The sequence below is a fragment of the Pelophylax lessonae genome, assembly GCF_965119305.1.
Source record: "Pelophylax lessonae genome assembly, chromosome: 3".
In the NCBI taxonomy this organism is placed as follows: domain Eukaryota; kingdom Metazoa; phylum Chordata; class Amphibia; order Anura; family Ranidae; genus Pelophylax; species Pelophylax lessonae.
The window spans coordinates 246,873,980-246,896,859 of NC_138770.1; the positions used below are offsets into that span (position 1 = coordinate 246,873,980).

The 22,880-nt window shown below is 43.9% G+C and overlaps 1 protein-coding gene across 2 annotated transcripts in view; it reads right to left on the minus strand.

The window, feature by feature from the left end:
* VEPH1 (ventricular zone expressed PH domain containing 1) overlaps nt 1–22,880 on the minus strand; it is a 761,239-nt gene that overhangs the window by 472,567 nt on the left and 265,792 nt on the right. The gene's annotated exons all lie outside the window — the stretch shown is intronic.

A 22,880-nucleotide genomic window follows, 5' to 3' on the forward strand; every position in this document is an offset into this window, starting at 1 on the left:
TGCATGCAGCATTTTTTTTAAATTCAGTGGCCTTGAAATCCATCCTGCTTTTGCACCATGCGACTAACCTGCAGTTCCTGCTCTGGCAAGCTTTCTGCATTTTTTGTATACGTGGGCACGGCATTTAAAAATAAACAGTTTGCGTGTGCAGCAACGGCAGGTAAGTCGCATGGTGCAAAAGAAGGATGGATTTCATGGCCACTGCATTTTTTTAAATTCTGCATGCACCTTTTTTCAGCTGAAAACGCAGGCATAGCAGCTCAAGCCCATTCACATCAATGGGCTGCTATGCCTGTGCAAATGTGGGCCCCCAACCCGCATACATGTGAACCAGGCCTAAAGCAATAGTAAAGTCATTAATAGATAAAAACACCGGTCCTCCTGCAGGTTTAACCAATTAATGACTTTACTATTGCTTTAGGCCTGGTTCACATGTATGCGGGTTGGGGGCCCACATTTGCACAGGCATAGCAGCCCATTGATGTGAATGGGCTTGAGCTGCTATGCCTGCGTTTTCAGCTGAAAAAAGGTGCATGCAGAATTTAAAAAAATGCAGTGGCCATGAAATCCATCCTTCTTTTGCACCATGCGACTTACCTGCCGTTGCTGCACACGCAAACTGTTTATTTTTAAATGCCGTGCCCACGTATACAAAAAATGCAGAAAGCTTGCCAGAGCAGGAACTGCAGGTTAGTCGCATGGTGCAAAAGCAGGATGGATTTCAAGGCCACTGAATTTTAAAAAAATGCTGCATGCACCTTTTTTCTGCGGAAAATGAGGGCATAGCAGCCCATTCAAATCAATGGGCTGCTATGCCTGTGCAAATGTGAACCACCAACCCGCATACATGTGAACCAGGCCTAAAGCAATAGTAAAGTAATTTATAAACAACACCTCCTTCAGGTTTAACCACTTCTTGACCACAAGGATTTGCCCTCTTAATGACCAGGCCATCGGATCGGAGCCGAGCGCCAGAACCAGTTATCACCAGTTAGGCCAGACACTGCTTGATGACCTATTTTAGGCCTGGTTCACAGAGTCTGTACTGACTGACTATATAATAATGTGCATAAGTGAACCAAAGCCCCTAAATTCAGCAATGAAATTGAAGTGAGGTGGAAATTTAATAATTTAAATTTAATAATAGAATACCGTGATAATACCGTATACCGTGGCAAAACCTTAATCAATTAATCGCAGCATGAAAATCTGATACCGTCACAAGCCTAGCGGTGACATAGGCGTGCGCACAGGGTGTGCTGGGTGTGCCTGGGCACACCCTAATCACCTAGGGCACATAGCATTGCCAGTGAGGAGATGGGAAAGATCTCCCTGGGACCTGCTCTGCTCTATTTCTCCTTGCCTACAGGTACATGGCCCCGATACATTACTCTCCCTGCTGGCAAACACATGCATGTGTATTTCAACTTTGGGGTGCACACCTTAATGCAATAGGCTGCGCACACCTATGGGCGGTGTAGGTGGAAGCGGCGGTGGAGGAGGACCAGGGCCGGATTAACAGCATCATGGGCTTGGTGCTGAGGATTTTGAAGGGCCTTAAGGGCCGTGCCTTGCCATGCACCCAGAGGAGGAAGGGTGCAGCCATGCATGCCTAATTCAACATGGGATGCTGTCTCTGAAGCCCATAAACACATCCATGCATCGCCAACTGTCCCTCCTTGTCCGGCCTTCACGCTGTGTGGGGAGGTTCTGAGGGTGCTGCCTGGGGAAGCGAGCATAGAAGCCAGACTTCTGTGTTTACAAGTGACAGAAGAGCGGTAACAGTGAATATGGCCAACCCGGGGCCTATATAAAAGGTAGGGGCCTGGAGCTGCAGCTCCAATAGCCCCTACATTAATCTGGCCCTGAGGAGGAGGACGAGGTAGCCAACACTGCTTCTTTTCAAAAATTTTAAATGAGGGTACACCCCAAAAGAGTGAGAAAGAGCAAAAATGGAACAATGGGTGGGTAAGGTCGGTATCCATTGCTATTCTGCATAAGGTACGGAAAAGTCCCGTGGGATCCATGCCTGGTTCATTTTAATGAACGTGAGCTTGTCCACATTGTCTCTGGACAGGCGGCTGCGCTTGTCTGTTATAACGCCCCCAGCCGTGCTAAATACCCGTTCAGATAATACACTGGCTGCAGGGCACGCCAGCACCTCCAAGGCGTAAAGGGCAAGCTCAAGCCATGTGCCCAATTTGGAGACCCAGAAGTTGAAGGGGGCAGACCCGTCATTCACTACATGTAGGCGTGTGCACACATACTGCTCCACCATGTTGGTAAAATGCTGCCTCCTGCTAAGACGTTCCATCTGAGCTGCTGGTGCTGCTGTTTGTTGTGGCGTGCTGACAAAGCTTTTCCACATTTCGGCCATGCTAACCCTGCCTTCTGAGGTGCTGGCGGTGCCCTGGTTGCGTTGGCGACCTCCTCCTCCTCCTCCTCTGCCTTGTGCTTCCACTGTGGCCCCGCTGTCAGATGGGAATGCCAGCAGCATGGCGTCTACCAGCGTGCGCTTGTACTCGCGCATCTTGCGATCGCGCTCCAGTGAGTGAATTAAGGACGGTACGTTGTCCTTGTAACGGGGATCCAGCAGCGTGGCCACCCAGTAATCAGCACAAGTTAGAATGTGGGCAACTCGGCGGTCGTTGTGGAGACACTGCAGCATGTAATCGCTCATGTGTGCCAGGCTGCCCAGAGGCAACGAAAGGCTGTCCTCTGTGGGAGGTGTATCGTCCGTGTCCTCTGTATCCCCCCAGCCACGCACCAGTGATGGCCATGAGCTGGCCTGGGTGCCACCCTGCTGTGAACATGGTTCCATCTCCTCCTCCAGCTCCTCCTCCTCCTCATCCTCCTCATCCTCCAGAACTGTGCCCCTGCTGGACAATTGCGTCCCTGGCGTTTGCGTGTGCAGGAACCCACCCTCGGAGCCCCTTGCGAATGACTGCCCTGAAAGCCTTGGAAATGTTACCTCTTCATCCTCCTCCTCCTCCTCATCCTGTGCCACATCCTCTTCCATCATCGCCCGAATTGTTTTTTCAAGGAGGCATGGAAGTGGGATAGTTAAGCTGAGAACGGCGTCATTGCCACTGGCCATGTTGGTGGAGTACTCAAAACAGCGCAACAAGGCACACAGGTCTCGCATGGAGGCCCAGTTAAATTAAATAGCGGAATAGAAAATATGATCCAAAAAAAGTGTATGTATATCACACGTACACAACCACACTGGGCCCCAATTACTATTGTTTGTACCCCTAAAAGGCTAGATGAGGAGTAGGGGGAGTATGGAACAGGCAGCACCCTCAAACCTTCAGAAGTATGAGATGAACCCCAACAACTTGGAAAGGTGGATCTCTCTCACACGTACCGACACAGACTATCCCGCAATTCAATTGATCCTCAAAGGTTTTTATTGAATAGCGGAATAGGAAATATGATCAAAAAAAGTGTATGTATCTCGCACGTACACAACCACACTAGGCCCCAATTACTATTGTTTGTACCCCTAAAAGGCTAGATGAGGAGTAGGGGGGGTATGGAACAGGCAGCACCCTCAAACCTTCAGAAGTATGAGATGAACCCCAACAACTTGGAAAGGTGGATCTCTCTCACACGTACCGACACAGACTATCCCCCAATTTAACTGATCCCCAAAGGTTTTTGATTAAATAGCGGAATAGAAAATATGATCCCAAAAAAGTGTATGTATATCACACGTACACAACCACACTGGGCCCCAATTACTATTGTTTGTACCCCTAAAAGGTTAGATGAGGAGTAGGGGGAGTATGGAACAGGCAGCACCCTCAAACCTTCAGAAGTATGAGATGAACCCCAACAACTTGGAAAGGTGGATCTCTCTCACACGTACCGACACAGACTATCCCGCAATTCAATTGATCCTCAAAGGTTTTTATTGAATAGCGGAGTAGGAAATATGATCAAAAAAAGTGTATGTATCTCGCACGTACACAACCACACTAGGCCCCAATTACTATTGTTTGTACCCCTAAAAGGCTAGATGAGGAGTAGGGGGGGTATGGAACAGGCAGCACCCTCAAACCTTCAGAAGTATGAGATGAACCCCAACAACTTGGAAAGGTGGATCTCTCTCACACGTACCAACACAGACTATCCCCCAATTTAACTGATCCCCAAAGGTTTTTGATTAAATAGCGGAATAGAAAATATGATCCAAAAAAAGTGTATGTATATCACACGTACACAACCACACTAGGCCCCAATTACTATTGTTTGTACCCCTAAAAGGCTAGATGAGGAGTAGGGGGGGTATGGAACAGGCAGCACCCTCAAACCTTCAGAAGTATGAGATGAACCCCAACAACTTGGAAAGGTGGATCTCTCTCACACGTACCAACACAGACTATCCCCCAATTTAACTGATCCCCAAAGGTTTTTGATTAAATAGCGGAATAGAAAATATGATCCCAAAAAAGTGTATGTATATCACACGTACACAACCACACTAGGCCCCAATTACTATTGTTTGTACCCCTAAAAGGCTAGGAGTAGGGGGAGTATGGAACAGGCAGCACCCTCAAACCTTCAGAAGTATGAGATGAACCCCAACAACTTGGAAAGGTGGATCTCTCTCACACGTACCAACACAGACTATCCCCCAATTTAACTGATCCCCAAAGGTTTTTGATTAAATAGCGGAATAGAAAATATGATCCAAAAAAAGTGTATGTATATCACACGTACACAACCACACTAGGCCCCAATTACTATTGTTTGTACCCCTAAAAGGCTAGATGAGGAGTAGGGGGAGTATGGAACAGGCAGCACCCTCAAACCTTCAGAAGTATGAGATGAACCCCAACAACTTGGAAAGGTGGATCTCTCTCACACGTACCGACACAGACTATCCCGCAATTCAATTGATCCTCAAAGGTTTTTATTGAATAGCGGAATAGGAAATATGATCAAAAAAAGTGTATGTATCTCGCACGTACACAACCACACTAGGCCCCAATTACTATTGTTTGTACCCCTAAAAGGCTAGATGAGGAGTAGGGGGGGTATGGAACAGGCAGCACCCTCAAACCTTCAGAAGTATGAGATGAACCCCAACAACTTGGAAAGGTGGATCTCTCTCACACGTACCGACACAGACTATCCCCCAATTTAACTGATCCCCAAAGGTTTTTGATTAAATAGCGGAATAGAAAATATGATCCCAAAAAAGTGTATGTATATCACACGTACACAACCACACTGGGCCCCAATTACTATTGTTTGTACCCCTAAAAGGTTAGATGAGGAGTAGGGGGAGTATGGAACAGGCAGCACCCTCAAACCTTCAGAAGTATGAGATGAACCCCAACAACTTGGAAAGGTGGATCTCTCTCACACGTACCGACACAGACTATCCCGCAATTCAATTGATCCTCAAAGGTTTTTATTGAATAGCGGAGTAGGAAATATGATCAAAAAAAGTGTATGTATCTCGCACGTACACAACCACACTAGGCCCCAATTACTATTGTTTGTACCCCTAAAAGGCTAGATGAGGAGTAGGGGGGGTATGGAACAGGCAGCACCCTCAAACCTTCAGAAGTATGAGATGAACCCCAACAACTTGGAAAGGTGGATCTCTCTCACACGTACCGACACAGACTATCCCGCAATTCAATTGATCCTCAAAGGTTTTTATTGAATAGCGGAGTAGGAAATATGATCAAAAAAAGTGTATGTATCTTGCACGTACACAACCACACTAGGCCCCAATTACTATTGTTTGTACCCCTAAAAGGCTAGATGAGGAGTAGGGGGGGTATGGAACAGGCAGCACCCTCAAACCTTCAGAAGTATGAGATGAACCCCAACAACTTGGAAAGGTGGATCTCTCTCACACGTACCAACACAGACTATCCCCCAATTTAACTGATCCCCAAAGGTTTTTGATTAAATAGCGGAATAGAAAATATGATCCAAAAAAAGTGTATGTATATCACACGTACACAACCACACTAGGCCCCAATTACTATTGTTTGTACCCCTAAAAGGCTAGATGAGGAGTAGGGGGAGTATGGAACAGGCAGCACCCTCAAACCTTCAGAAGTATGAGATGAACCCCAACAACTTGGAAAGGTGGATCTCTCTCACACGTACCGACACAGACTATCCCCCAATTTAACTGATCCCCAAAGGTTTTTGATTAAATAGCGGAATAGAAAATATGATCCAAAAAAAGTGTATGTATATCACACGTACACAACCACACTAGGCCCCAATTACTATTGTTTGTACCCCTAAAAGGCTAGATGAGGAGTAGGGGGGGTATGGAACAGGCAGCACCCTCAAACCTTCAGAAGTATGAGATGAACCCCAACAACTTGGAAAGGTGGATCTCTCTCACACGTACCAACACAGACTATCCCCCAATTTAACTGATCCCCAAAGGTTTTTGATTAAATAGCGGAATAGAAAATATGATCCCAAAAAAGTGTATGTATATCACACGTACACAACCACACTAGGCCCCAATTACTATTGTTTGTACCCCTAAAAGGCTAGGAGTAGGGGGAGTATGGAACAGGCAGCACCCTCAAACCTTCAGAAGTATGAGATGAACCCCAACAACTTGGAAAGGTGGATCTCTCTCACACGTACCAACACAGACTATCCCCCAATTTAACTGATCCCCAAAGGTTTTTGATTAAATAGCGGAATAGAAAATATGATCCAAAAAAAGTGTATGTATATCACACGTACACAACCACACTAGGCCCCAATTACTATTGTTTGTACCCCTAAAAGGCTAGATGAGGAGTAGGGGGAGTATGGAACAGGCAGCACCCTCAAACCTTCAGAAGTATGAGATGAACCCCAACAACTTGGAAAGGTGGATCTCTCTCACACGTACCGACACAGACTATCCCCCAATTTAACTGATCCCCAAAGGTTTTTGATTAAATAGCGGAATAGAAAATATGATCCAAAAAAAGTGTATGTATATCACACGTACACAACCACACTAGGCCCCAATTACTATTGTTTGTACCCCTAAAAGGCTAGATGAGGAGTAGGGGGGGTATGGAACAGGCAGCACCCTCAAACCTTCAGAAGTATGAGATGAACCCCAACAACTTGGAAAGGTGGATCTCTCTCACACGTACCAACACAGACTATCCCCCAATTTAACTGATCCCCAAAGGTTTTTGATTAAATAGCGGAATAGAAAATATGATCCCAAAAAAGTGTATGTATATCACACGTACACAACCACACTAGGCCCCAATTACTATTGTTTGTACCCCTAAAAGGCTAGGAGTAGGGGGAGTATGGAACAGGCAGCACCCTCAAACCTTCAGAAGTATGAGATGAACCTCAACAACTTGGAAAGGTGGATCTCTCTCACACGTACCAACACAGACTATCCCCCAATTTAACTGATCCCCAAAGGTTTTTGATTAAATAGCGGAATAGAAAATATGATCCCAAAAAAGTGTATGTATATCACACGTACACAACCACACTAGGCCCCAATTACTATTGTTTGTACCCCTAAAAGGCTAGGAGTAGGGGGAGTATGGAACAGGCAGCACCCTCAAACCTTCAGAAGTATGAGATGAACCCCAACAACTTGGAAAGGTGGATCTCTCTCACACGTACCAACACAGACTATCCCCCAATTTAACTGATCCCCAAAGGTTTTTGATTAAATAGCGGAATAGAAAATATGATCCCAAAAAAGTGTATGTATATCACACGTACACAACCACACTAGGCCCCAATTACTATTGTTTGTACCCCTAAAAGGCTAGATGAGGAGTAGGGGGAGTATGGAACAGGCAGCACCCTCAAACCTTCAGAAGTATGAGATGAACCCCAACAACTTGGAAAGGTGGATCTCTCTCACACGTACCGACACAGACTATCCCCCAATTTAACTGATCCCCAAAGGTTTTTGATTAAATAGCGGAATAGAAAATATGATCCAAAAAAAGTGTATGTATATCACACGTACACAACCACACTAGGCCCCAATTACTATTGTTTGTACCCCTAAAAGGCTAGATGAGGAGTAGGGGGGGTATGGAACAGGCAGCACCCTCAAACCTTCAGAAGTATGAGATGAACCCCAACAACTTGGAAAGGTGGATCTCTCTCACACGTACCAACACAGACTATCCCCCAATTTAACTGATCCCCAAAGGTTTTTGATTAAATAGCGGAATAGAAAATATGATCCCAAAAAAGTGTATGTATATCACACGTACACAACCACACTAGGCCCCAATTACTATTGTTTGTACCCCTAAAAGGCTAGGAGTAGGGGGAGTATGGAACAGGCAGCACCCTCAAACCTTCAGAAGTATGAGATGAACCTCAACAACTTGGAAAGGTGGATCTCTCTCACACGTACCAACACAGACTATCCCCCAATTTAACTGATCCCCAAAGGTTTTTGATTAAATAGCGGAATAGAAAATATGATCCCAAAAAAGTGTATGTATATCACACGTACACAACCACACTAGGCCCCAATTACTATTGTTTGTACCCCTAAAAGGCTAGGAGTAGGGGGAGTATGGAACAGGCAGCACCCTCAAACCTTCAGAAGTATGAGATGAACCCCAACAACTTGGAAAGGTGGATCTCTCTCACACGTACCAACACAGACTATCCCCCAATTTAACTGATCCCCAAAGGTTTTTGATTAAATAGCGGAATAGAAAATATGATCCCAAAAAAGTGTATGTATATCACACGTACACAACCACACTAGGCCCCAATTACTATTGTTTGTACCCCTAAAAGGCTAGATGAGGAGTAGGGGGAGTATGGAACAGGCAGCACCCTCAAACCTTCAGTATGAGATTGTGTTCACTGTACCCCACAAAGATTGAGTTCACTGCACCCCACAATGATTGTGTTCACTGCACCCCACAAAGATTGTGTTCACTGCACCTCACAAAGATTGTGTTCACTGTACCCCCCAAAGATTGTGTTCACTGCACCCCACAAAGATTCTGTTCACTGTACCCCACAAAGATTGTGTTCACTGCACCCCAAAAAGATTGTGTTCACTGCACCCCAAAAAGGATGTTGTTCACTGCACCCCAAAAAGGATGTTGTTCACTCCACCCCAAAAAGATTGTGTTCACTGCACCCCACAAAGATTGTGTTCACTGCACCCCAAAAAGATTGTGTTCACTGCACCCCAAAAATGATTTTGTTCACTGCACCCCAAAAAGGATTTTGTTCACTGCACCCCAAAAAGGATGTTGTTCACTCCACCCCAAAAAGATTGTGTTCACTGCACCCCAAAAAGATTGTGTTCACTGCACCCCACAAAGGATTTTGTTCACTGCACCCCAAAAAGATTGTGTTCACTGCACCCCAAAAAGGATGTTGTTCACTGCACCCCAAAAAGGATTTTGTTCACTGCACCCCAAAAAGATTGTGTTCACTGCACCCCACAAAGGATTTTGTTCACTGCACCCCACAAAGATTGTGTTCACTGCACACCAAAAAGGATTGTGTTCACTGCACCCCAAAAAGATTTTGTTCACTGCACCCCAAAAAGATTGTGTTCACTGCAGCCCAAAAAGATTGTGTTCACTGCAGCCCAAAAAGATTGTGTTCACTGCAGCCCAAAAAGATTGTGTTCACTGCAGCCCAAAAAGATTGTGTTCACTGCAGCTCACACACAGAAAAATGGATGTGGATCACTGACACCTGCCTATCTCCAATCCCACACCACACAGCAATATCGATTGTAGTTTGTAGAACACAGTTTCCCTAAAATTCAGCAGACTCTGTCCCTAACAGGATTGAGAAGAGATCGTAGATCAGGATTGAGTGCAGACCCCACCCCCCACACAGCAATATCGATTGTAGTTTGTAGAAGACACTGACCCTATATAATTCAGCAGACTCTATCCCTAAAATGCCTACAACTCGCCCTGCCTAAACACTCCGACCTGTCCCTCAATTCTATCCGGACACAAATGGTTTTTTCCTGCCTATCTTTCCCTAATCAGCAGCCAGCACGTTGATGTGTGCTCTGTCCCTGAATCTAAGCAGCATAATGACGCCGCTGCGGCTGCCTCGAACTTATAAAGACTTGGTCACATGCTTCAGACGGCCAATCACAGCTACTGAGACATTTGCAGGCATGGCTGGGATGGCTTAAGGCACACCAGTTAAACGATTGTTGATTGGCTGTTGAAAGCCCGCCATGAAAAGAGCGCCAAAGCATGCAAAACCCGGAAATAAAACGACCGAACACGGATTTTTACCCGAACATACAGTAAAGTGTCCGTGTCCGTGTTCGGGTACAAAAAATCCAATTATTCGGTACGAACACGAATAATACAGTCCGTGTTCGCTCAACACTAGTCTCGGGCAATGCAGTGCACTGGGGCCCTGCCTACACAATCACCCATGAGAATAAAAATGCAAATTATCGATAAGGCAATATTTATTGGTACAGCAGTGCCAGGCTAATGACAGCTTCCAAGTTTGGCGGCTGGGTCCGGTGAACACACATGGACGGGAGTCAGACTCGACTGTCCTGTGTGTGCCTGTTCCCGTGGAGATGGACAGGCATTCCTGCAGTTGTGGGCTCCCCCTCCATGGCCCAAGTGGCCTGACAGCAGCGCAGGGTCGACAGGCGCTTGCCACCTGCTAATTTAGGTGGCTAGATGCACAAGAGAATCAAGACTAATGCTTGGCTGGGGCTGGGTTGCCGGGCAAGTAGGGCCCGCGGGCAACTGCCCAGCATGCCCATTCAGGAAGATGGCCCTGCTTCAAGGTACCAAAAGGGCAAAGGAAAAGAAACAAGGGGACAATTAAACATGGGGAAATGCTCCAATGATGAGATTTTCTTAGAATTTTTACCGAAGTGTCGTGTGTACCATTGAGCCCATGGGCTCCAGGCTTTTAGAGTTCTAATGAAAGCTTTCCTTTTGTAAGACAGCAGTGTCTCATAGGTATGATGGGTTTGGGTAAGTTATATGTCCTCTATTGATGGGAGCGTTTTAGATTTCCACAAACTAGTTATTAACAACCTGGCTGCCAGGAGTATGTGGGTGACCTCTGTGCGGGGGGGGATATTTTCTATAGAGAGATCAGGGCAAGCCTAGGTGATGGGGATATTGGAATGCCAGTTACATCTGAAATGAGGTTAAAAGGTTTCTTACCAGAAGTCCTGATCATGAGACAGCTCCATAGAGAACCTGTTATACCACACTCTCTTCAGCACAGGGGAGATGTGCAGTTTTTGAATGCAGACATTTTCAATGGGGTTAAAAGAGATGTACAGCCAAAGCTCCTTTGGCTGTACATCTCCTATGGATCACAGGAGTGCAGTTCTTCTGCACTCCTGTGACCCGTTTTCAGCAGGGAGGGGACTGAAGTCTGCTCTCTGCTGACGTCACAGATGTCGGTCCAGGCACAGCGTCATCACAACCACTAAGAGCCTGAGCCAGCCACTCCACCCCTCTCCACAGTCCAGCGCTCCAGTGAGCGAAGAGGTGAAGAGCAGAGAGCTGTCAGTGGCGGTGTTCGATTGCTCTGTTTTCAGTGTAGAGGCGCTGGGGGACAAATGAAGCATCGGTCTGTCCTGCCCATGTGGCCTCTTATACGTGGGCTGCACTATTCGTACAGTGTGAGCCTGATTTGTGGACCATAGGAGGTTGATTGAGAAGGGATCTGAGGACCATAGTGTCCCCAGGCATTTCCTTTCTCATCACAGTCAGTCCACCAAGGGGTTGCGAGTTTGGGTTATCAAAACCATTCCCCCCTGTGACTCTGTAGCTGAGCAGTTTCAGAAATTATGTCATAGAGAGACTTTTTGGAGTTTTACCCTGAATTCTTTGGCGCCCAGAGAGTTAAACGAGGAAATTGAGATCAACACCTTTTTGTGAAACTTTTCTTTTTGGAACCTGTCCTGTTAAACCGCTGTATGGTCTTGGTCAACGTGCTGCAGCTCAGTTTCAGGGTTTTGGCAATCTTCTTATAGCCTAGGCCATCTTTATGTAGTGCAACAATTCTTTTTTTCAGATCCTCAGAGCATTCTTTGCCATGAGGTGCCATGTTGAACTTGCAGTGACCAGTATAAGAGAGTAACACCAAATCTAGCACACCTGCCCCCCATTCACACCTGAGACCTTGTAACACTAATGAGTCCCGTGACACCGGGGAGGGAAAACGGCTAATTGGGCCCATTTTGACCTAGGGGTGTACTCACTTTTGTTACCAGCGGTTTAGCGATTAATGGCTGTGTGTTGAGTTATTTTTAGGGGACAGCAAATTTACATTGTTATACAAGCTGTACACGCACTCCTTTACATTGTAGAAAAGTGTCATTGCTTCAGTGTTGTCACATGAAAAGATTTAATAAAATATTTACAAAAATGTGAGGGGTGTACTCGCTTTTGTGAGATACTGTATATATATATATATATATATATATATATATATATATATATATATATATTTTTTTTTTAATACTATTTTCTATTTTACATAACCTTCTTTTGTGACAGTCTCCCTTTTCACTTCCTCCACCCCCTTCCTCTGTTTGTTTTTTTGTTTCTTGTTGCTTCTTATATTTTCATAATGACTTGCTCCTGTGATCCCCTATGAATTCCGTTCTTATCACGGCCCGATATTCAGTAATTTAGTTGTCTTGCTTGGTTTTTCTTTCGGAACAGCCTTGCCCCGCCCCTCCCTGACTAGGCCAACGGTTGATAGTATATATTCCCCCTCTCCTGGAGGGGTAGGTCAGCCTGAAGAAGGCACCTGTTACATAGCCATTTTTCTTTTTTTTTTTTTTCATGACGCCGACAGCCAACTATCTGAATGAATTATGCTTCATCTGGTAAAACTTTTCCATTTAAAAATGTATGTGACTCCTGTAATATGATATAAGCTCTTAAACGGGGGCTTGCTGTAATTAGGATTCCCATTTATTATGCTAAAGCTGGTCTATTAAGGATGAAGTTTAGTTGTTTTTTTTTTTGCCACACAGCACAAGGGACATATCTTACCTGTAATTGTATCCCATGTCCAGGTGGCTGATACATGATGTAGAAGTCATGACCCTACTGCTTCAGGGTCCTCCCCACAGCACTGGTCTTCTGGCACTGCCAGGGTAACATCTGCAAATGTGAAAGCATTGCACTGCTCACCCGTCCCTTCTGCCTGTCTCCTCCAATTATAAAATTTGTTGTTTTCTTTCCCAGAATGCAAACATTCTGTCAATGTAGGACAGGAAAAGAAAATTACAATATTTGCATCCTCCAATCACAGAACATGGCCTTCTGGGAAAGAATAGTTTGAGTTCTTTAAATAGAGAAGATGGCTGGAAAGCGCAGGAAAATGGCGCAATTTTAATGTCCCTGGTGCTCTAAAGCTAAAAAATGATACTTAACTTGCTCCAGGCGCTCTCTAGTGCCACTCAAATGACCACTCAAATGATGTGCGTCTAAATCTCCCTTGTCTCTGAAGCCTGAATCATGTTTTGGATTACGCTCCAGGGGCTACTGACAGGCAGTGAGGAAGTGATGATACACCTCCTCACCGCCTGTTTCAATCCCATTTTTGCTGACAAACATGCTGCAATGGCTTGCAGTGTACACGGTTGCAGGGCATTTGTGGTGTTTCCCCATTAACTTGAATATGTAGTAATTTACAAGTTGGGTCAACATTGCTGTGGATGCAAAGCAAAGCATCGCAACTGCGGCATGTGAACACTCCGCCTGCTACCTATTGTATCTTAACCACTTAAGCCCCGGAAGATTTTACCCCCTTCCTGACCAGGGCCTATTTTGCGATTCGGCACTGCGTGACTTTAACGGACAATTGCACGGTCGTGCGACGCTGTACCTAAATGAATTTGACGTCCTTTTTTTCCCCCACAAACAGAGCTTTCTTTTGGTGGTATTTGATCACCTGTGCGATTTTTACTTTTTGCGCTATAAACAAAAAAAGAGAGTCAATTTTGCAAAAATAACAATATTTTTCAAATTTTTTTATATGAAATTCCCAAAAAAAATGTAAAAATCTAAATTTTTTAACATTTTAGGCCAATTTGTTTTATGCTACATATGTTTGGTAAAAAAAAATGGCAAAAAGCGTATTTTGATTGGTTTGCGCAAAAGTTATTTTACTAACTAAGGGAAAGATTTTTGTCATTTTTGTTGTTTTTTTTAACGCGTAATGGTGGCGATCTGCGATTTTTTTGTGGTACTGCAACATTGCGGCAGACAGATCGGACCCTTGACTGACATTTTTGACACTTTTGGGGTTACCAGTGACATTACTACAGTAATCAGTGCTATACATATGCACTGTTACTGCAAAATGACACTGGCAGGGAAGGGGTCAACTTTATTGGGGAAGAAGGGGTTAAGTGTGTCCCTAGGGGCGTGCTTCTAACTGGGATTGGACATGGCTACTGGTGTAGGAACAGTGATCAACGGTCCTACATAGTAGAACCGTATGATCACTATTCATACACAGGGGAGAATGACAGGTGGCTTGTTTACATTAGCCGCCTGCCTTTCTCCCTTCACGGCGGACGATCGCGAGTGACCGGCGGACATCGGGTCCGCCGGTCACACGCACTGACTTGCTAGGGAATGAGCCAGGGCGGGAGCGCACCTCCACGGGCGTTCGCTCGCCCGCTATTGGCTCACAAGCAAGTGACAGGCTAGTGACGTATATATACGTCACTTTGCCTGGCCGGGGCTGACCGCCGCAGTATATGTATTTGCGGCGGTCGGCAACCGGTTTTAAGGGGGGTGGTTGGCGGCTCAACAACACATTTTTTGCCGCCCTCTGATCATAAGTCTATACAAGGCTTCTTAGGGCCACTGATTATAGAAAAGATCAAAAAGCAGTGACACAAGACCTAGCTGAATGACCCCATGCTGATTGTCAATAGTTATGCATCCAATTCAATATACGTTGCAAAAATCAATATCTATATATGAAAGTTAGAAAGTATTTGGCCGTCTAAACATTACATTTTATTTAGAGGAATAGCCTTGCTAAACTTACAATTTTTATTCACTTTCTCTGGAGTATTATTGAAAGCCAATTACTTATCCTTCTTATTATAAAACGTCACAAATCACTGAGAGGAGTGATCTGCTCTGGCAGAAAATTATACATTTAATTGGGCCTGTTCTGATGGACTTTAGGCATGTGTCTATGAACACATGCAGATTGCTTTCAGGTGCATTCATCTTGCATTTGAGATAAGGTTCAGACACACTATATTACTAAAAGTATTGGGACGCCTGCCTTTACATGCACATGATCTTTAATAGCATTCCAGTCTTAGTCTGTAGGGTTCAATAATGAGTTGGCCCACCCTTTGCAGCAGCTTCAACTCTTCTAGGAAGGCTGTCCACAAGGTTTGGGAGTGTCTATGGGAATGTTTGACCATTCTTCCAGAAGCGCATCTATGAGGAACATGTCAAAAAGAGGTACAAAAACATCAAGGACAACATCAAGTAGAAAATGGCATTGGACGGGAAGGAAAGGTTAGTCTGTTTGTGTACTGACATTAGAAGTCATGACTACAAATGTCTCAAATTTCTGTCAAGTAAATGTCGCTTCATCTTTTCTATTGGACATCTTATATGTCTAACTTGGTTGACTGACTGCTTATCTCCTTTATTTTAGGAAAAAAAACTGTTGACGGCTTAAGAACTTCTGTACATACACTATATTGTCAAAAGTATTGGGGAAACCCAATGGCATCCCAGTCTTAGTTAGTAGGGTTCAATAGAGGTGGACCATCCCAAACTCGCTCATCCATGTCTTTTTGGACCTTGCTTTGTGCACTGGTGCGCAGTCATGTTGGAACAGGAAGGGGCTACCCCCAAACTGTTCCCACAAAATTGGGAGCATGAAATTGTCCAAAATGTCTTAGTATGTTGATGCATTAAGAGTAAAAACAATCCCAAACCATAATCCCCCCTCCACCAAATTATTTGGACCAGTACATAAAGCAAGGTCCATAAAGACATGGATGGGCTCGTTTGGGGTGGAGGAACTTGACTGGCCTGCACAGAGTCCTGACCTCAACCTGATAGAACACTTTTGGGAAGAATTAGAGTGGAGACTGCGAGCCAGGCCTTCTCACCCACATCAGTGCCTGATCTCACAAATGCGCTTCTGGAAGAATGGTCAAACATTCCCATAGACACACTTCTAAACCTTGTGGACAGCTCTTCCCAGAAGAGTTGAAGCTGTTATAGCTGCAAAGGGTGGGCCAACTCAGTATTGAACCCTTTGGACTAAGAGTAGGATGTCATTAAAGTTCATGTGTGTGTAAAGGTAGGCGTCCCAATACTTTTGTATATAGAGTGTACTTCTGGGTCATTTGCATTTAACCTGGAGTTGACCTACTCCTAAATAGGGATGATCGAACGGTTCGGGTCCACCATCGGTTCGGCCCGAACATTGGGTGTTAGAGGTTTCTGCCGAATTTAGAACTTTTTGCCCAAAAAGTTTGGAATTTGGCAACCAGAACCGACCAAAATGCAATGCTTCAGGAAATGGGCTTTAAAAGCCCGTGATTGGACCAGAACCATTAGCAAAAGCCAATTGAGGGGGCAGGAGAATGCTAGGAATGTGATTGGAGTGACTAGGGGGTCCCTAAACCAATCATTAGTGAATACGCCCCCCAGTATATAAGATCGCCCCCGCCATATTCCTAGCATTGTTATACTGGACATGGAAGAGAGTGGAAGCAGTTCTGTTAATTTTACTTTAAAAGTGTCATTTAGCTATTTTTAGTGTGAGGAAAGGGATATCTAGTGTAGTTAGAGTGCTCCTTTACACTTAAGTTAGCTTCAAAAATTTAGTTTCTGTAGGGAAAGTGTTAAGTGTAAAGGGACCATAGTGTAGTGTAGGGTTAACTGACAGTGACTGCTATGGAAGGGTGACAAAACCCTTCCATAGCAGGGTGACAGCTATAGAGAAATGATCATTTCTCTGAGTTGCTTCGGGAAAGGCATATGGCTTCTCACCAGCCAAGCATTTTTCATGCTGCAGGGGCTGCCACTGCCAGTGCTTTTTTGAGGACATGTTTGATGTCAGACATGACATCTGAACATGTGTATAGGGGGTATATATACACATATATGTCTGTATATATACCCCTAGACATATATAGGTGTGATAGTAGCAGAAATATTTGCTTGCGCTAATGAAATCATTTACAGTAATATATTTCTGCTACTATCACACCTATATATGTCTAGGTGTGTATATAAATATATGAATGTGTGTATATACACCACTATACACAAGTTCAGATGTTTTGCCTGCCTCAAAAGAACCCCAAAAAATGCAAAAAAAAACGCTAGCGTCAAAAAAAAAAAAATGCCCAGGGGTGTTTTTGCTGGCATTTTTTGGGGGTTTTTGGAGGCAGGCAAAACATCAGAACTTGTGCACAGTACCACTATACACAAGTTCAGATGTTTTTCCTGACTGCAAAGAACCCAAAAAAATGCCTGCTATTAAACCGGCAAGGTGTTACAGCAGCGAAGCCAACCTCCTGTGCTGAAAGTTTTCTAATACAAACGATCTTTTTTTTCTGGTTCTGGACATGCTACAGATCTGAAACTTCACATGTACACTTTTTAGACCCCCCAGATACGAAATCCAAAGTAAAAATCAAAAAATCTCTTTTTTTTTTTATTAAATTTTTCAATAATTGGCTTTTTTATCAAAAATGACAATTTTAAGAACTTTTTTGTGTGATTTTGTGTCTGGGGGTCTAAAAGATGTACCTGTGAAGTTTTAGCTCTGTAGCATGTCCAGAACCAGAAAAAAAAGATCATATAGGTGTAAAAGGAGGGTCCCACATCCCTGTTCTACTGAAAAATTATCTTTTTTTTTTTTCATGGTTCTGGACATGCTACAGAGCTGAAACTTCACATGTACACTTTTTAGACCCCCCAGATACTAAATCCAAAGTCAAAATCAAAAAATCTCTCTCTTTTTTTTTTTTTTTTTTTTCAATAATTGGCTTTTTATCAAAAATGACAATTTTTAAGAACTTTTTTTTGTGTGATTAATAGTTAATGGGGCATGACCCAGAACCCTAGGGACTTTTTAGGGGCATTTATTGGGTTTTAGGGCTTAAAAATTGTGTTTTTTGATTACTGAAGTTCGGGTCCCATTGATTTCAATAGGGTTCTGAAATCCGGGCCGAACTTTCGGGAAGTTCCGATGTTCTGGCGAACCAAACTTTTCAAAAGTTCGATCATCCCTACCTAAACTGCATCATCCTGCTCCCAGCTGCATTCCCATTGAGTTGTATGGGGAAAGAAGCATTCAAAATGCAAACAAGTGCATTGACACAGGGCCCTGGTTTAGCAAAATAAGTGCAAAAGACAAACTTAGTCCGCTCCTATGTATTTTAACCACTTGCCGCCTGCCGCAAGTACATTTACTGCGGTGGTCAGCCCCTCCAGGCGAAAGTGACGTAGTACTATGTCGCTCGCCCAGGAGCCTGTAGGGGGCAAACGTGCGCCGCCGGAGGCGCGCTACCACCCCCGCTCGTTCACTGAGGTCCCCACGTGAGTGACCGGTGGCTCCGATGTCCACCGGCTACTCGCGATCTCCCGCTGGAGAGGGAGAAAGGCAGTCGGCTAATGTAAACAAAGCCGCCTGTCATTCTACCTGGTGTAACAGCAGAGATTATACGATCCTGCTATGTAGGATCGTATGTCTCTGTGGTTACATAAAAAGCGACGCCCCTTGACAGTTAGAAGCACGCCCCTAGGGACACACTTAACCCCTGGATCTCTAATAAAGTTAACCCCTTCCCTGCCAGTGTCATTTTTTACAGTAACAGTGCATATTTATAGCACTGATTACTGTATTAATGTCACTGGTACCCCCAAAAGTGTCAAAAATGTCAGTCAGGAATCCGATCTGTCCGCCGCAATATCCCAGTCCCGCAAAATAAATCGCAGATCGCCGCCATTACTCGTTAAAAAAAACAATAAAAATTACATAAATCTTTCCCGTAGTTATTAAACGCAATAACTTTTGCGTAAACCAATCAAAATACGCTTATTGCGATTTTTTTTCCAAAAATATGTAGCAGAAAACAAATTGGCCTAAAATGTTAAAACATTTTGATTTTTACTTTTTTTTTTTGAGAATTTCATATAAAAAAAGTTGAAAAATATTGTTATTTTTTCAAATTGTCGCTCTTTTTTTGTTTATAGCACAAAAAATAAAAAACGCACAGGTGATCAAATACCACCAAAAGAAAGCTCTGTTTGTGGGAAAAAAAGATTGTCAATTTCATTTGGGTACAGCGTCGCAAGAACACGCAATTGTCCGTTAAAATCACGCAGAGCCGATTGGCAAAATAGGCCCTGGTCTTTGAGCAGGAAAATCCTCCGGGGCTTAAGTGGTTAAGCCAGATAATGAGCAATCCACATTTTCAAAAAGATTTTTCCACTAAGGAGCATTATGTCGTGTTTATTTTTTTCCAGGAAGTCTAATATTCTTCGATCTGCACTGCATTGCATTCAGTGGAGCACAGGGGAGACATTCACAGTCTTTTAGACCCCGGATGTCTCATTAGAGAGAACCTGTCACCTAAAAATTATCACATGGAGGACTTTTTGCCCCCTATCTGAACAAAAAGTTAAATAAAAAAATCTTAACTTATAAAAAATGAAAGTTACTCCCAAGCACATAATACCCCCCCCCCCAAAAAAAAAAAAAAAATGTTTAGGCCCCCCACCCCCACATATACACACATAAACGCACACGTCAGGGGCGCCTGAAAACCTCAATTTAGATACACATGTTACCTATCGCTGTGCACGCCGGAGTGAGAGCAATATTTCTAGCACCAGACATGTTTGATAACGCTAAACTGATGACCTATAGGGAGCTGTTAAAGTGTCACCTATGGAAAATATAGGGGACTGAAGTTTGTCACCATTTCACGGGCACACACAAATTCAAGGTTTGACATGTTGGTTATCTATTTACTCAGTGCAAACCCATCTTTTATATTTCCAAAAAATGTGGGTGATTTATTGCGTTTATTTACCCTAAAATCAATTTTATTATATCTTGTACTGGAATGTTGCATTTCCTAGACTTAACGGTATTATCGCGTGACATAAAATATTGGAACTACCACTATTTTATTCTCTAGGGTGTCTGCTTTCAAAAAATATACAATATTTTGGAGTTTTACATAATCTTCAGGCCTAAAATGATTTTTTCAACATGTGTGCAAAACAAACAAACAGAATACATATAAATCAAAATAAATGATAAATATTCCAGTAGCGCAAACAGGGGATGTCAGACTCTCATCACCTATCAGAACGTCAACAAGACTGACTATTTGCAATCAAAACTGCATACATAAATGCACCAAAGCAGCACATGAATATAATATAATATAATAATAACAATAGTCCACAAAGCTGATTCGTTAGGAAAATTGTAGGTACAGATGTATTGGATCACCAGAACCGTCACCACTGTGCTCTGAAGGGGGAGAAGCAATGCGCACTCACCAGCTCCAAAGGCTCAGTCACTCTCGTGGCTGAGCAAACAGGCGAATAACCACCACATCCACTTAGGCTTCCGGGATCAAGGCAATAGCTCAGGACCGGTCAAGTTCAAAAGACATGTAGAGGAAGAAAAATTGCTCCACTAGTGTGATAACGTTTTGAACTTACTTTATTCCAGCATATAGACAATATTGCACTCACATGTATCCAATAGATCATCCGCATAAGACAAGAGGGAGCTGTGCACCGTTCGGGACCCGTGTCCAGACTCCACGCCGTGGACTGCGCGCCTTCCGGGTGTTCAGACTCCTCGTACACAGGAATGAGGTTACGCCGCCTGGCCACACCCTGGCCACACCCCGATGCGTTTCGTACTTCCGACTTCCTCATGGGGGCGTGGCCACAGCGGCTACGGCAGCAAAATAAATACCTCCAACTCCACGCCCATCCGGGCGGGTCTGAAGTGTACGTGATATGCTATTGGCAATGCGCTTCCTGCTAACAGGGCATATTACACCGATAAAATCATGTTCATTACTGAGCGGCATGATGTGTTTCTCATGCATCATTGTGCAGTCCTATAATGGGAGCGGGTGCGGGGCTAGAAAGGGCCGATGCAAATGGTAGTTGTGTTGCCTGACAACCGTGTGTGTTTAACATGGAGACCGCTGTTAGCAGGAAGCGCATTGCCAATAGCATATCACGTACACTTCGGACCCGCCCGAATGGGCGTGGGGTTGGAGGTATTTATTTTGCTGCCGTAGCCGATGTGGCCACGCCCCCCGTGAGGAAGTCGGAAGTACGAAACGCGTCAGGGCGTGGCCAGGCGGCGTAGCCTCATTCCTGTGTACGAGGAGTCTGAACACCCGGAAGGCGCGCAGTCCACGGCGTGGAGTCTGGACACGGGTCCCGAAGGGTGCACACCTCCCTCTTGTCTTGATCTATTGGGTACATGTGAGTCTGACATCCCCTGTTTGCGCTACTGGAATATTTATCATTTATTTTGATTTATATGTATTCTGTTTGTTTATTTATTTTATTAAGTAGCAGCATTGTTTACTATACATTTTGAGATACGTGTCCTCATTAAGCGCTTGGTTGCTTACTGTTTTTTGGGTATCGCGTCTGTGTAAGAAGTTTTTACATGTGTGCAAAACAATTGCAAAATCGGCTCTGGGAGCAAAAAGGTTAAACCAGTAAAAGGTATGCAAAACTTATTTTCGAAAGCTTTAAGCTTAAGTTTAGCTAAAACTAAGTTCAGAAGAATCAGCACAAGGGACATAACTTACAGTTAGTATGATGTGTCCCTGGTCCAGCTTCTTCTGCCTTTTCGGCAGAAATCTTCCTGTAACATTAATTATCCCACCGCCATAATCTTTCTGTGTGGAACTAGTGGGCTGTCAGAAGCTCTCATCAAGAGATGTCTGCCCTTTCATGCCCAATCTGCCATCCATACAAGCAGTACTACAGCTTTTATGAAGGGAAGATGATCCCTGAATGGGGGACAAGCAGATGATGGATAGCTTTGCCTTCTCCATTCAGCGATCATGTTCCATTCATAGGAGCTGTAGTAAAACTTCTATGAATAGGGAAGGAAGGGGCAGGCATAGTCAAACTCTCTTGGTGAAAACTTCTGACTGGTATTAAACACCGCCTCCCCCGGTAATCTTCTTGTGTGGAGGGGGGTCAGTACAAGTATTGGGCTGTCTATTTGTTCTGTTTTCTATTATCACTGTGAAAGTAAAATAAAATCCCAAATTTTGGGTTGCCCCCAAAAACAGGAATAGAAAGTAAATCCTCCAATGGGTGACCCTGGTGACAACTAGGGATTCCCTCATTTTAAAGGATTTATTTTCTCCTCCTTGTTTGGTTATGGAACAGGAAGTTGAAGAAAATCTCCACTATGGTACACAGGCAACAAAAAAAAAAACTGACAGGGGTTAAATCACACCCTTATTCTATTCAAAATGAAAAAAAAAGTTTTGCTTTTAGTTATACTTTAGTGTCAGTTTAGATAAAGCAGCTTTTAATATTAATGATTAAATAAGGGGTACATGGGAACTGATATTTACAAACACACAGATGGCTTCCTGTCCACAAATCCAATAGAAAAAAAAACTGTAACAGCAATTTTTTGCTAACATTCAGCAAGAGGCTGCACAGCAAAGTTTAATCAGTGTTCAATATCTTTGTTTCTATATAAGTAAGAGACATTTACATATAATATTTTATAATTATAAAGTTGTAATTAGCTCTTTCAATAACTTTTTTTGGTTTTAGACGAAGTGGTTATAACATGGGAACATAATTTGAAATTAATTGAATATT